Raw genomic sequence first — 15,619 nt, 5'->3', positions numbered from 1 at the left:
AGAGAAATGTTCTAAAATAGCTCAAGGCATATTGCAAACAAAATATCTATTTCACCTTTTCATAAAAACATTTTCTATACAAACACACAGCACCTTCTTCCGAAAGGTAGCTGTGGCAGTCAAAGACACTTCAGCTAGAAATTACATTCTCCTTGGAAAGAAAATCTAACAATCAGGATTTAAAAGAGTTTTGTTACACTATACTAACTCCCAAATCCCATAAGAATTTTCCAAACCTATTCCCTAGAAGCCTTTGTGCTAATTCATCAATACTATTACAGTTACTCACAACATTTACAATTATTTTTTTCCAACACTTTTTACCCTGAAACATCCATCTCTGCTTCAACATTTTCAAATAAATTAACTAACCCTCTTCCCATGTTGGCCATTATTTCATTGAGAGCGTTTGCCTAATTTTTACTATTTTTGTCTAAACTCTTTTATACCCAGCATTTGATTGCACTCCCTCTGCCACTCACTGTGAATCCATCTGGTCCTTACACATGAAACCTGATTTTTTTACAGGTTTTACTTCCCCTGCATTTTTGAAGAAGGAAAGGCAAGTGGCACAAACTGTGAAATTACATCAAAGGTAAATCCACTGGTACAGGGGATCCTTGCTAAAACATTCCAATCAGCTGCAGACGAGTACAAAAAATCGCTACAAAGCATAACCATATGCAATTACACTACAATCACCTTATCTTGCTTTGTAAGACCAAACAGATACGGTACATTCCCAAACTCTATTATATTTTACTCAAACTTGAAAGATGATCCTAAAAAAGTTGACAAGTGAAAGAGTCATGGAATGCTGCTTCAAGGACAAAAATAAAGCTCAAAATAATTTACCACATCATCAAATTGCTGTCCTCATGGGAAAAAAAAAATCAGAAAACTACATCTAGTGACAAATAAAAGAAGAAAAGAAAAGCTGCTCAAATAAGTTTCAAGGATAAATTCATCCTGGATTGTAAAAAACAAACTACGTGAAAATCCCTCTGAAAGAGGTTGTTCAAGCTGAGGGTTGCTCTCTGCAGTATTGCTGAAGCCCTTGCACCACTGAGTATTCACTCTGAACATATATCTTCTCTCTCTCCCTGGGAGATTATTTCACAGTCTGGCAGACATCAGTGTTGAGATGTTTTTTTTCCAATGCTTAGTTCTTTCTCTATCTCACCATATCATTCACAGTTAAATCCTCCTCAGCATACATAGCTTTGATTCAGACTGTTTCTACCAGGGTTTTTCATGGTTACAAGGTAAGATTATTCCTCTTCACTAACAAAAAGGAGATAACATTTTGTTCCTCAAATTATTAAGCATCATTCCTGCCCTGTGAACATCTTTGTTTTATTTGTACAAGACAAGCAACCTAAGCTGTAAAATGCACAAAACTTAGGCAGAGTTCAAAAGTTTTTAAGTGCATTTAAAGCAAAGAGCTTCAATATCAAGACATGCTTCAACGCTAGAAACTTGCCATCAAGATTCTCATTACTCTTAAATCAGTTCTTGTACTCCTTGTTCACTCTCTTCAAACAGGTAAAATATTTTGCAGAGTGAAACCTTTTTCTCACAAGCTTTTATCAAAAGCTTTGGACTTTTGTCATGCCTCAAATATAAAGAATTGAAGGAAAAAAGCCCCACCTTTTTAAATTTAGAAACAAAACGTCATTTTCACAGGGTAGACTACCCAATTTCTGCCCAAAATTAACGTAGCTCTTTCTTTGACAGGGTAAGGTTTACCAGGTAAAATGGAGAAAGAATAGAGGAATGCATTTGTTCCTACTAAATTGAATAAACCAGCCAAACCCTCACGTAAAGTAGTGTAGAATCACAGCAGCAACAGCAGCATAACTTCATTTGCTGATCAGATGCTACCGAAGTGCCATTCACTTGATATGCAGACATGAACAAGAGAAACTGTCCATGCCAGGCACAATGAGGTCTTCTGTTCCTGTAATTCACTAAGCACCTTAACCAGCAAGGCAGAAGAAAACCAAATGCCACTTTATTCACGTACACAGAGATAGCATCCCAACAATATATTTAGTATTAATCAAAAGAGGCAAATATAAAACTGAGAAAAATTTCTTACTTTGACCATAAGTTCACAAGGCCACAGAAAAAGGAAAGACTTTCCCTGAGTCTGATATATCAGAGCTATGCATAATGGTCACCACCCACTATCAAGTATTACATAACAAAGATTTATTTAGATGCTCTAGGCCAGTGGCTCCAAACTGCAGACTGCCGAGCTGTTTCCATGTTCAGAATAGTCAAGCATCTGTCTCTAACATACTGCCGCTAACCCTGTCATGACTGTCCAATACTCTTCAACAGCTAAAGGTGGTGTTTTTTTCTGAAAAATATGCTTTTAGATTAAATGCAATTCTCTCCCCAAACCTCCAACAGAGGTTCACCAGATCCTTTGCAAAGGCTTTTTTCTAACCTTGATCCCTTGCATATAAAAATCCATCCATATATTATACCATTGTTTTTTCTTGGAAAATACACCACACGTACTGTGAAGTCGTGAACAGGGCTACATTTAGAGCCAGAAGAATTAATCTCCTCAGGACAAAGAAGAGCAAATAGAAAACATTACCTTACTTACAAACCAGATACAAATGGGAGAGAAGAGAAAAAGAAGGATTACTAAATCTCCACCACAAACAATTCAAAGGCATGTAAAATACAAAGTACCTACAGCAAAACTATTCACGTAAACAAAACACACCAGATGCAAAATACAGTATATACATGAGATTATGTTCCACTTGTCACAAGCGCCATGGAAATGGAGCTGAATGGTGACAATGCTATGCCTTAGAAGGAGGAGTGCGATTTTTACATTCTACAATCAGGAACAGGAAAATACCATTATAACTAGCATAGAAGAAGGTTTCCTCTGAGGTCCCTGGGTCTGAGACTGAAGAAGCTGTGATCATAAAGATAATACTGGAAACAAAAAAGGAAGGCATTGCTACCACCCTGAGTCCCCAGGTTAAAATTTCTAACAATACCGCTGCCATTTCATAAAACACGTACCAAAACTGGTGTAGTTTCACTCCATGTTTGTTTCTGACACTTAAATGCCTCCTCACACCCAAAAGTGTCAAAAATCCCATCAGTTCCCTGTGTCAGTGCTCATTTGGTAGGCTATAACTATCAGCAAGAGCATACTTGGGAGCCACTACAACAGCATTCACAAAATACTGCCTGTGAGGGAAGCCTATCACAGCTGATGAGCAACAGAACAAAAGCCTAGACTTCAAAAGTTTTAGTCTCACCTTAGCAGAAAATAGCTTCCAGATTTATACGCTGGAAGCTTAATATGTTGGCCTGTACATCTTCTCTTCTGGCAGGACTGCAGCCAGAAGATTTGCTCTTTGGATAATGAAAGCATGTCAGACACCTTTCGGGAGATTCCTTCCTCTTAGTTAAAAAAAGTTCCTATTTCATGAATGTTGTTTTAGAACAGCAGTGGTCATTGGTTCTTCAAGTGTCTTCAAAATATTCATTTAACAAACAAGTATGCAAGAATAAACAGACTTCAGAAATTACAGCAGTCTGAATATGTAATTCAGGCACAACAGCAGGTGCTTTTTACATTGTATGCTAAATCCTTGTTACGTATTTGGCATTGCCTTGGTTACAGCAAGCAACAACACACCAACAGGCTGTGTCATCAAATTGCACCAGAGGGATGCTCCACTTACACAAATCTCTTCCCTTCCCCACTCCTCTTCTCCAACTAGGATGTAACTTTTAAGAGTAGGGACAGGAATCAACATGGAAAACCTATGTTGATGATCACTTCCCCGCCGAAGTGTAATCACTGTACCAATAACTTCAGTCAAAAATAATGCTAAAATTTGGACTTGATAAGAAAAGCCACAGTGCTTGCAAGGCTTCGTGAAGTCTGACCAGGTGAACATGAACTACACACACCGGAAGTCTCAGTCAAATTTCTTTTTTTTCCTAAATAACCTGCTTCTGTGGCCAGCCTCAAGCTCCCTGCACACTGCCAGAGAACGCAACTGATCTTTTTTGCACTTTCAACATCCCAATTTGTCTTCCTAGAGGGGGAAAACAAAAACCAACTAGACTCCTGTTTCCCACATTTTCCCCACTATGAACTCACATATGCTACTGATTGATGTCCAAGCAGACCAGACATAAGAATGGGGCAAGGCCTCTTCCTCATCAGGTGGCACCAGTGGAAAACAGAAGGGTTTTCCATGAGGCTGCAGAATACTTCACACTGAGCAACTTTTCTCTGTAACCACAGCCCTCCTTCCTAAAACCCCCAGTATCACAGGCTGTTCAAACTATATGCAAACAATTATAGGTAACTCACAGTACAACACCTCCTCACATTTCAAAGATGTGATGGCTTTGCACTGGCAATAATGTCTTCCCATGTGAGCATGAATGGACACAGGTGGCCGGTGAAGGCCAGTGAAATATGCCCCAAGGGGTAAGTTTTACCTGGACTGCACACACTGCTCCGTACCTCACTACATCTGAAAAGTTAACACAGACAAGGTTTGTACACTACTACACTGTAGCAATTGTGTGAGATACTGCAAAAAGAAATGAAGTCATGGGATTCCTGTCATACACTGGAGAGAGGGAGTCTTCAACAGGCAGAGTAAATAAAGTGACTATGGATTTGCACATGATTGGAGGAGGTTAGTCTTTAAGGTAGGAGGTATGTGCCTGATTTTTTGATACACTGAGCATAATAACACAGACACAGAATATTACAAAAACAGAAGAAGAGCAAGGCTTTTTGTGTATTATCCTTCAGTATTTACAGTTCATATGATTACTAAAATTTCAGATTGCTTTTGGAATTATTTTAACTGACTGAAAAAAATATGATACTCTTCCTTCCATCACAAGAAACTGAATTAGTCCGATCCTATGACTATCCCATCCTGTGAATCCCTTCCTTGTAATTTCACCCTCTGGTTTTCAGGTGTAAAATACCTAAAAAAGTATACATAACCTTTAGTCTTTCAAATGGCCAATGGCCCTAAAATTACTGTTTTACACACTGCTATTTGAAAACACAAGGTTCTGGGGCAAGCAGCTAAAACCCTTTCTTTCACATACAAATGACGTTCTGTTTCTTAATGCAAAAAAGGAACTCCTACCTTACTGTTGTTCATGCTATTCTGCTATCCATATCATACCTGGTGTACATATATGAACTTGCACTACAGTGCCTGAGGATGCCACTGCTTACAAGATCATAACACAGATTTGATACTGAAGATCAAAACTGAGTCATGAACTGTCCAGGCTTCAACAGTCACACACTAGAAGGAAAAAAAAAATATTTGAACCTCTAGTCATTATCTTCATGGATAAAGTGGCTGAAGAAAATGTATGTTCAATAAAATATGAATTTACACACCAGTAATGTGACATATAAAAATTGTATTTGCTCCATGCACAAAAAGGTTGTTCACTCCACTTTTAATTCCCAGAGAATCACCAAAAGTCAATCAAGTTTTGAAGTAGGGACCTTTCTACTTTTCTGAAAATCTACTTTATGAATGTTAACTATATACAAGCTGCAATTGTGCTTCTAGTACTTAGTTTTCAAACAACTGTATTTCCATGATGACATTCTACTTGCTATTAGGAAGCAATTTATCCTGAAGGGGATCTGACAGGTAACCAGATCTCCTTTAGGAAATGCTAAATGCCACTGTCCTTGGTCAATGATGGCTAACAACGAGACACCAGTGACACAGGCACTGACATACCCAGAGCTGATGGAAGATATCAGCTGATGCTCCATGTCACCTGGATAACCAATATAACCCAATGGGTAATCCAATACATTACTGAGAATATTTTATATTTTAAAAAAAATTACACATACACATCCTAAGCAATATATTCTTCTCTTCTCTTTCCAGCTTACTTACTTGGCTTTCTTCGACACAAAAAAATTTTGCTTAAGAAGCTGCGTTATTTTGACTTTAAATCCAGAAATAACCAAGTCTGTAGCTAACAAGAAATACCAGAGTTGGTTTTTTTTAATAGTGTAGTTTGATTTTAATCCAAATATGTTTGAAATATTGTTGATCAAAGCATTAAGCCTGTGTTACTCTTAAATATAAATGTTTCATGTAGCCTTTAAATTTGCATTCAAAAGCAGCTTAACCTCAGCTGAAATAAAGACATGCAATCTTTACAGTTCACTAAGGTAAAGAAATAGAAAGATATGTAAGGATTTGTTAAGTCCACACTCAACTTTAACTGCAACTAGAATCGGTATGGGCCAAAGGGTCTCACACTGAAAATACAAAGCATTAGAACTGCCTGACTTGGACATGACTTTGAACTAGAGCTAAGCAGTCAGACTAACCATCAGGAGGCTGCAATTAAAAGTCTAAAGCCTGGATGCTGAAGCTAATGCAGAGTCAATATTATGAAGTATAGCACTGTCCCCTTGGGCTAATGCCCATCTCCCTGCCAAGAAGGCATCAAGCTCAAACATCTTCCTCCCATGCACCTTGCAGCTTGGTCCCACAAGAGGAAGATTTTGAGGACTTTGGGATTTTCTCATTGTTATGAAATAAAATTAAGATGCCAAAATCTGAATGATGCAGTGGCAATCTCATAAGTGGATTACATTAATCATTTATCAGCAAGGAATGATAATTGTTAAGCAAGAGCAGAACCCTGAGTTCATCCTTATTTACCACTCCAAGACAAAAGATGAATACAGAACAGCTGTGAATATCAGAAATACACACCAAGTTTGGGGAAAGGGTACGTAAAATGTCCACTAAAAATCCAATGGAATTACAAAACTAAAAGCTGGTGTTGCACCAAGGCCTATTCAATACAAATTTCTGTCAGCTCACCACAGCCTTCTTAGTGGGAGAGATTTTTCTCATTAAGTTAAATGTGACTGCATTGCACATACACGCTAGGAATGATGTTTAATAAATCTTCCATTTCTTAAAAACAGTGCTCTAATTCTGAAACCACTGCAAAATAAATTCACACCAAGAACATTTCTAAACTAGTGAGCAATAATTCCCTCCATCTCGACCATCTGAAAAAAAAAAATTTGAGGTCATTGAATTGGCTAATACAGCAAACAAACCTGTATTTCAGTGCTTTCCTAAGGGGAATGGTAGTGGTAAGAAGGACTTAAAAACCAGCACTCAACAGGAGGAGACCACCATTACCATCACATGGTACATGCCCTTCACCCCAACACTCCTGCTGCCACAAATGCCAGCAGCAAGGCAAGCAGCTTTCTGCAGGGCAGCTTCTTCGGCAGAGGATGAGGAGGGCAGGTTGGAGGAAGGTCTCTGTCCAGCAGTCATACCCCATCCCACCAGGACTCTAGCAAAACCTGCTGCACAAGCTGGTATTGGATACCCATGAGAGGCACAGCACTCCATCTTGAGAGTCTCCTGCCCTGATTAAGCCAAGAGTTACAAACATGGCATGTGCAGCCCTTGTCTCAGTCACTTGGTTTGAGCAGAGCTTAGATCAGATGGCATCCAGGGATCCTTTCCAATTCAAATTACTCTGTGATCACAAAAAAGCTGGTGTGAGAAAGCTGTTAAGAAAAGAGAAGGGGAAAAACCTCAGCTCCCCACACACCATACAACAACATACTAATCTCCTCTTCCAACAGTGGAGGCAGTACCCACCCTCCTAACATTTCCCTGGGACAGTAACATATAAAAAACCTACTGGTTTTGCCTGTTTTTTGGATTTGAAGTATTAGTTAAAGCATTCTGCTGATTCTAGCCTGAGAAAAGCCTGGAGCGAGAGCTTTTACTCCATGCTTCTTCACCTGACTCTGGTAAGAGCTTTTTTGGTCTCAGATCTTCTTTTAAAAATGTTTTTCCCAATTTAATTTTATTTACTCTAAAGAGTCACATTCAAGACTTCCAAAGCACCAAGATTTCAAATATGATCAAAGTCCCATCTGAACAGACACTACACAAATACATGGTAACACTAAAACTGCTGGCATGAACTGCAACTTACACATCAGAATTAATAAAAATTTTTAAATCCACAAGTAAAACTTAAGCATATATTAGGAAAACCAAGTCACAGTTGTGTATGTTTAAAAACTTGCATTATGTTCTTTCGTTTTTCTTCCTCCTTCCTTTTATCCAGATCGTAAGTTCCTGTTCATCCAAGTTTTGAGAAAGCATGTTCATTAAGAAAAATCTCAAATCAGAATGACCACCACAAGAAGAACGATCAGAAAGCTATTGTCTTAGGTACAGAAGTGAAAATTCTTGCAGAGAAATGAAAATGCTTAATCAAATCAAAAGCAATAAATACTAGATATTGAATGAACACCTTAACCACATACATACATACAGAAAGGCATTTCTCACCCTGACATGCATCCCCAAAATGGAAAAAATAAGGCAAAAGTGAGTCAGTGTAGGGTACTCAAATGAGCTTCGCCAAAATGAGCAAGTTTTGTAGCCTCCATGGCTCTGCTGTTCTTGTGCTTTTTCTGACCTGTGTTCAACTTTTGAGTTCAGAGTTTGAAAATTAAATTCAGCAGGCATGTTTCTGATATACAAAAAAGGTTCAGAAGAGTTTGAAAAAGCTCTGAAAATCAGTTGGAAAAGGAACTACCACCAAAAGGATTCAGCCTAAATTCCAGGTATGTGTTGCCCAGTTGTGACTAACTCACAGATTTTAATGAAGTCTCTCACTCCCTACAATTACATTTTTCTCAGATGGGTGAAAAGGTGGTCATCTTCTTAAGGAAATAGCATTTATGGAAGCGCTTATCAGAAAGAAAAGGCACAATTCTTAATTGCTGGCTTATGAACAAGATCTGATGGACCAAACAGCCCAAGAACAGGCTGGAAAACACAAAGGGGAAAGTATATGGCTAAAAAAAATAAAACTTAAACATTCTGAATTTTTTATTTTAATTGGAGAACATCAAAGGGCATCTCCTCCTTTTGCTACGTGATAGGAAAAACAGAGGCTCCCAATGTGGTTTACCTCATGCAGACTAGATATTGTTTTAAATACTTCTAATACATTTATTACAGCTTCCCCGATGATGTTCAAAGCTTATCCACAGACAGCTACTTACACAGGCTCGTGGGTGATGGAAACTTCTCCCAGTACATATTTTTAATTAGACAGAAATCACCACAGGAGACATAACAGACCAGGTGAGATGCCACCTGCCTAGCAGCATCTCCGTAGAAACAGAACTCCCTAGAAACAGAATTGCACTTTCATTCCTCCTCTCATGTCATGGATGGTTTCTAGCAGAAAGGGTTTAGTGTGAAAACACACGTTCTTATGGCTCTGGAGTATCTTCAGCTAAGTTCTCTGCCATCCACAGCTGTCATGCACCCATTGTACTGCTTTTGTATTTATTTATTCAGAATTAGGACAGACATTATCATCACATGCCTGCATTTGTGAAAGCAGCAAATAAAGATGCTTCCCTAGGCCCCTTCAGTAAAGCAACAAACATGCAGATTTTTGGCAGAACATTGGTGTGTGCAGTGGAAACAGAAAAATACTATCACACTGCTCTTAGCAGCCGACTTACCAAATCAATCATTATTGTGAAGAAAAACCAATCAATCTGTTTCTCAGAAACCTTTAACCCCTATGCGATACGTATAACTGGTAATCTGTAGGAAATAAATTAGCAAAGGGTTGTTTGCTAGAACTCTCACTAAGAAGGAAACTTCACCTGCTAGGAAACAAGCAAAACACATTTCAAAATGCATTTATCAAGGCTTCACTTAAGCCTAGGGTAATAAGATCTTGTTCAAAGTTAAGATTTAGTTAATCAAGCCACACTGCCTATGGACAACGTGTATTAAACTGAATATTAATTAAAAATTAATTATTAAAAATTTCTAATATTTTTTATAATCTTTTTTAAGATCTCAAGAAAAAATATCCGATACTTTTAATTGATAATCTCATGTAAATCCAGAGCAGCTATGATCAATAACAGACAATTCACGTGCCAAGGGAAAAATGCTGAATCTGAAGTATCTAGGCCATGGGATACAAGTCAAAAGTTTGAGCTCTCAGTTTGATTTTCCCTGCATTTTGTCTATTTGAAGACTCTGAACTTTATATTATAATTCCTTTTTTGGTTTTTTAGCATGTTCATTAGTTTTCGTTACTAACCCTGAACTCACATACATATAGCAACATGGTGTTTATTTTCTCAGCCACATTTTCTGGACTTACAATTAGTTTTTTCCTGCTTTTGCTTGCAATAAACATTACCACACACTGACACAATCTAAAACCAAGGAACAAAACCACTGCAAATGACTGGCCACACTGGCCTGTTAAAAATACAAAACAAGAAGCTGAATAGGAGATTCCATTTTGTTTTACCCTCATGACTTTTCTGCTGGCTGTAGTGCTGATAAGCACTGCTTATAAAACAAAATGCTATCTACATTTCAAAGATGCACACAGTCCTCATATTGAAGGCATTTTAAGTTTAAGAACATAAGCATTGCATTTGACTGTGGCTTAAAATGGTATCAAAGAAGTCATAAGCCAGCTCCTGGTCAAATTAAAATCTATTCAAATCTCATATGCAAAGAGTTCAGGTTTCTCATCCACGTTCCCATTTAGATAGATGATACAAACTTTAGCCTCAAAATTAGTACTCCCTTTATTCCAAGTGTTATGGATTACTTACATTACCACAGAGCAAATAAAATCTTCAGATTTGTACAATCCTCAAAATAATAAGGGCATGGTGGACTACAAGATGGTGGACTACAAGATTCTCAACTTTGGCATCCACAAAGATCCACCACATCCCGTATCATAAAATCTCTTCTAAAGCATTAGCTCCCATGTTTTAAATACATGAAGGCAATTCTATTCAATTTATTAAAAAAAAAAAAAGAAAATGAAAAAAAAAAAAAAACAGAATGCATTCCCTTCCCAATATATATGAAATTGCAAACTTGTCATAAAGGACTTCATATTAAGTAACCAAACAGGGTTATACTAAAAAGCTTTGGCATTTTTCCCTCTTCACGCACCAGAACTATCTTTTCTATCTACCTAGATGTACCAAATCACCTTCCCAGCATTCTTACATTTTTGAGCTGAAGAGCTAATCAGTAAATACTTTTGACAGCCTTTCAATAGGCTGGCCCTGCATATGTTGAAAGACAGCATAGTAGCCAGAATGTTTGCTATTGTAAGGGAAGATAATGCACTAATGTAAAATAGAAATATCATTTTAAGCTACAACTAGAAATGTCCAAAAGTCAGAGCAATGAATTACATGATTCACAGCACCCAGCCAACCTTGAACCACCATTACTTTGTAGAAATCAGTTTGGCCTAAAAGCTCATTGATATATTAATCTCAGACCACATTTTCCAAGGAAGCCAAGCTGTCTTTCACTAAGGTTTACATTTCACTCATTAAACATCCAAAACACTCATCTAAGGTACACTACAACACTAAACGTTCTGCTTTTTCAGAGTTTCTTGTGGTTGTCCATTATTATTCACCCAACACTTAATTTTTCTGTACAAACACACATGAATGCACAGAATTCAATAGTAACTGTTCTCCTTCCCTCCTGAACCACACTTCTGGGCAGTCTATCCTGCTCCTCTCCCCCACAGCACTAGAGATAAAGGCAAACCTGCACCTCACTTTTGATTTGGCAGAACACAGACAATAAACACATTCTATGTCACCACCACCTTTTGGGAAGAAGAGACATCATGGTTGTTCCTGATATGGGCTGCAAAGGCAGGTGCAGGTGGTCCAGATTTAACAGCAATGCAGCAGAACCTGGAGTACTATGACTGGAATATTGGCATGTAATTTGGGACCCCATGGGCCACAGCTGCAGAGCATCTCAAAACTGCAGCCACCTGGGTGTACTCTTATTAGCTGGTGTAACGTGACGCATGTCAAAGACAAGAAAAACGCTACATGGCTGATCTGCCCTACACCCACATTAGCTCACTCTTAATGTATGCGGAGTCAGGCAAACATCTCTGCCTTCTAGTTCCTCAGCAGCTATGAAAGCAGCCAGATCTGCAATGCACTCTCTAAACCAAACTGCAATTCCACAGTCCGAAAAATCCACAACAGGAGAAAGCAAAAAGATGTAGTTTTCCATCCTAGACCCACAGCCCCATCTCTCTTAAAGAGAAGATTTATGATGGCAGTAAAACAAGTCTTGGTAGACTGCTCCTATTGACTCTGATCCTTACAGAAAGCAGACGAAATGTACACGGCTGCACTGACCACGACCCACGACTGTGATTCAGGCAATCATTGTTTTCCAACTGCTTCTCCGGGAAAAAAAAAAAAAAAAATTTAAAAAAAATGAAATAAAAAAAATCAAGACGTCTTCCATTTCCTGAAAGCACAACGTGATGGTAGCAGATGTCACCTTCCCCCCAGCCCGGGGTGGAGAGCACGCTCCACTGGGAGGACGGGGAGATCCAGGCCCCCTTGGGTTCCCTGCTGCAAACCGGGACGCGGCCGCTAACCCCGGCAACATCTCCCGACGGAAGGGGCTGCTGAGACCGTCCTGCTGCGACGGCGACCATTCGATCGCCGGATGCGAAATCCCCACATTGCCCCCGCCCCCCACCATTTCTCCTTTCCACCACAGAAAAGGTGCGCGTAGGGAAAAATAAAAAACAGGAAACCAGCGCACTGATTTCAGGTCCACGGCTCCACACGACATTATTCTACACACACCCCACCCCCACCAAATAAAAAAATTGAATAAATAAGCGGAGGGAAAGCACGCAGTGCCTCGCCAGAGGCCGGGATGGAGGCGGTCATGGCCGCGTTGGCGCCGCTCCCCGCAGCCCGGAGCAGGTGCAGAGCTGCCCCGCTGGCTCGGAGATGCGCGCACGCCCACTCAGCCGGACAGAGGCCGCCGCAGCGCCCGCACCCCGCTGCGGGCGGGAGCCGCCGGGCGGGACCGGCCCGGCACCCCGCTGCGGGCGGGACAGGCCCGGCATCCCGCACCGGGAACCCGCCCCGCGGGCCCCCTGCCGCCCCGACACCGCGGCGGGGGCGCGGCCGGACCCCCCTCCCGCTCCCGGCCGCGACCCCTCCGCACCTGGTGCGGGTCCGCGCCGCCTCCTCAGCAGGCAGGGCGGCTCCGGCGGGGGCGGCGATGCAGCGCAGGGCGGAAAGCCCAGCAGCCGGCCGCTCCTCCCGCGGCCACCATCTTCCTCCTCCTCCTCCTCCTGCCGCCGCCAGCACCGCCCGGGCCGGCCCCTCCCGCCGCACCGCCCTCACGCGTCAGCACGCCCGCTCGCTCGCTCCCTCCCTCCCTTCCTCCCGCTGCCTCCCGTGGGGAGCGGGGCCCGACGGGCGTGGGCGGTGCCACCCCGCTGGCCCGGGGGGGTCGGGGGTCGGCGGCTCGGCTCGGCTCGGCGGCTGCTCCCAGCGCGGCTTCTGCCCCGGCCCCGTGCCGGTCACACGCCCGGCGCTCTCCGGACCGGCAGGCAGCGCCTGGGCAGCTCGGAGCCAGCGAGGCCTTCGGGGCACCGACCTGTCTGTCTCACCTTCCCTGGGCACGGGCCCCGCAGGCTCGGTGGCCCAGGAGGGAGCAGGTGTGAGGGTGGGTGTGCCAAGGCGCCCCATGCGCATGGCAGCTGCGAGCGGGCCTTGGGCGTCCTCCTCACCTGGGGAGAAGCGGCAAAGACCGAGGTGCAGCACAGCTAACCGAATTGCGCACGCAGCCTGCAGGGAGGCTTACTGCTATGCTAGCAAGGGCTTGGCAGTGCCTCTTTCCCACAATACCTACGCCCGTGTTCGTGTACACAAACACAGCGTTGCATCCATAGTCCGGCTGTAAACTATCTCGCGTATATTCTCCAAGCTCCTGCTCCCTGTACTTAACTGCATTCCACACATGCAAACAAAATCCTAAAGTCCTCAGGATAGTGTCTTGCATTTTATGGTATTTAAACAAAATAAACTATTAGAAGAAATACAAGGTTTCTTTTTCACAGCCGGATTGATACCTAACCAGCTTTTTCATTTTAGAAAAGGCCAGGGGACTTAAAAAAACCTAACAACTGATGAAAAGTTGTAGTATTGGCGACCTAAACTGGTACATTTTGAGAGTATTGTTAATTTATCTCTTTGACAGAATTGTTAAATTATGTCTTCATCCGTTGTTTTAGACATCTGTGAAGTGTTTAGGCAAACCCCACCACAATCTACATATAAAGGCTTCTAATTACTATGATAACTTGGTGTTAATTTGGATTTAAATTCTGTTTCCCCCTGTCTGGTGGATAGAGACATTTTGGTTCTTGGTAACATCACTGACTATTCTCCTGTTACTATATAGTTCAGTCTCTCTGTATTGCACAGCTGCATTTCTAAATGCCCAAATGCTACAGTATTCTCCAAATGAAGACATAAAAAATGAGACTATGAAAAAAGATGTTGAAAAGAATGAAGAAGTGAAGGAAACAAATTTATTCTTTAGAAAATTGCTACCAAAGTCCTTTCCTCTGTTTTTAATACATCATAACACTTAATTTCTTTCCCTCCTATGCTAATAGTTTCTATTCATCACTGGTTTTCTATCCTGTTCTGGAGGAACCTAACATTTGTAGCAAAAATAAATAAGCCTGGAGGCCATGTCTGTTCCCTTCTTTGCTGTGTCCTGTATGTATGGCCCTGGAACAGCCCCGGGTTACCACGACTTAAGGTGTATTGAATATGCATGACAGATTTCCAAAACTATCAATTCTTGGAGAGTTTCTTTAGATAAAACACTTCGCTTGCAATCAAGCTCCTTTCCCCTGCTCTTCCTCTCAAAATAATGAAGCATCTTGGCCCGAGTGGGATCTTTGTCCTTTTCCAAGAGGGACGTTTGCCCAGGTGACCTCTAGGGGTCCTCCCCGACCTACGTTTTTCTGTTACATTTCTATCGTTTAGAAAGATGAACAACAGCAGTCTCAATGACTGCTAAATTATACCCTAGAGAAGTTTCACGTCCTAAACGCATTTTTCTCACACAGGTCCAATTACCGCATGTGTTTCACAGCCCATGATGACAGGTCTTTTAGCACATAAGCTGTCTGTGAACCTGAAGCGATGGACACTGCTAGAACACAACAGTATTAGTATTGCGAATGCTGCATTAGCGTTGACCTTCAGGCGCTTGTTTTCATTATCATCATTATTTAGTGAAATTTCAATCTAGAAATTTAAAACCAACTGAAAAACCAGTAGGAAAAGCACGAAGACTAATCTGTAACATTTATAAAATCAAGTAGCACTGCAGATGAATCAATACTGGATATTAAATTATAACCTTCTGAGGGTGACAGTTTTGTAAGTAGCTGTGGTAATCAGCGACAAATACTTATCAGCCAGCTTCTGGCATATTCAGACAATCTTGCTAGGTAAAAAGTGCTATTTACACTGAACCTATTTTTTCATTGTATGGGGGGGTGGAGGGAGGGAGAAGGAAGGGGGTGTTGCTATTTATATACCCATTAGCCTAGATAAAAGCTTTGGCCCTGGCAGTTCAGACACATTTTTCCTACATTAGCTTACTAATCTAGTCAGCTT

At 41.2% G+C, this 15,619-nt stretch overlaps 1 protein-coding gene across 1 annotated transcript in view; it reads right to left on the bottom strand.

Annotated features, from left to right (window-relative positions):
- Positions 1 to 13,268, bottom strand: part of APBA1 (amyloid beta precursor protein binding family A member 1) — a 79,973-nt gene extending 66,705 nt beyond the window's left edge. Inside the window, exon 1 of the mRNA XM_058823298.1 lies at positions 13,140 to 13,268. The gene's annotated coding sequence lies outside the window, so the exon portion shown is untranslated. The remainder of the gene's footprint in view (positions 1 to 13,139) is intronic.
- Between the last annotated feature and the right edge of the window lie 2,351 nt (positions 13,269 to 15,619).

The sequence above is a fragment of the Ammospiza caudacuta genome, chromosome Z, assembly GCF_027887145.1.
Source record: "Ammospiza caudacuta isolate bAmmCau1 chromosome Z, bAmmCau1.pri, whole genome shotgun sequence".
NCBI lineage: Eukaryota > Metazoa > Chordata > Aves > Passeriformes > Passerellidae > Ammospiza > Ammospiza caudacuta.
Note: the sequence above shows the minus strand (reverse complement) of the source record. Positions and strands in the feature narration are given on the sequence as shown.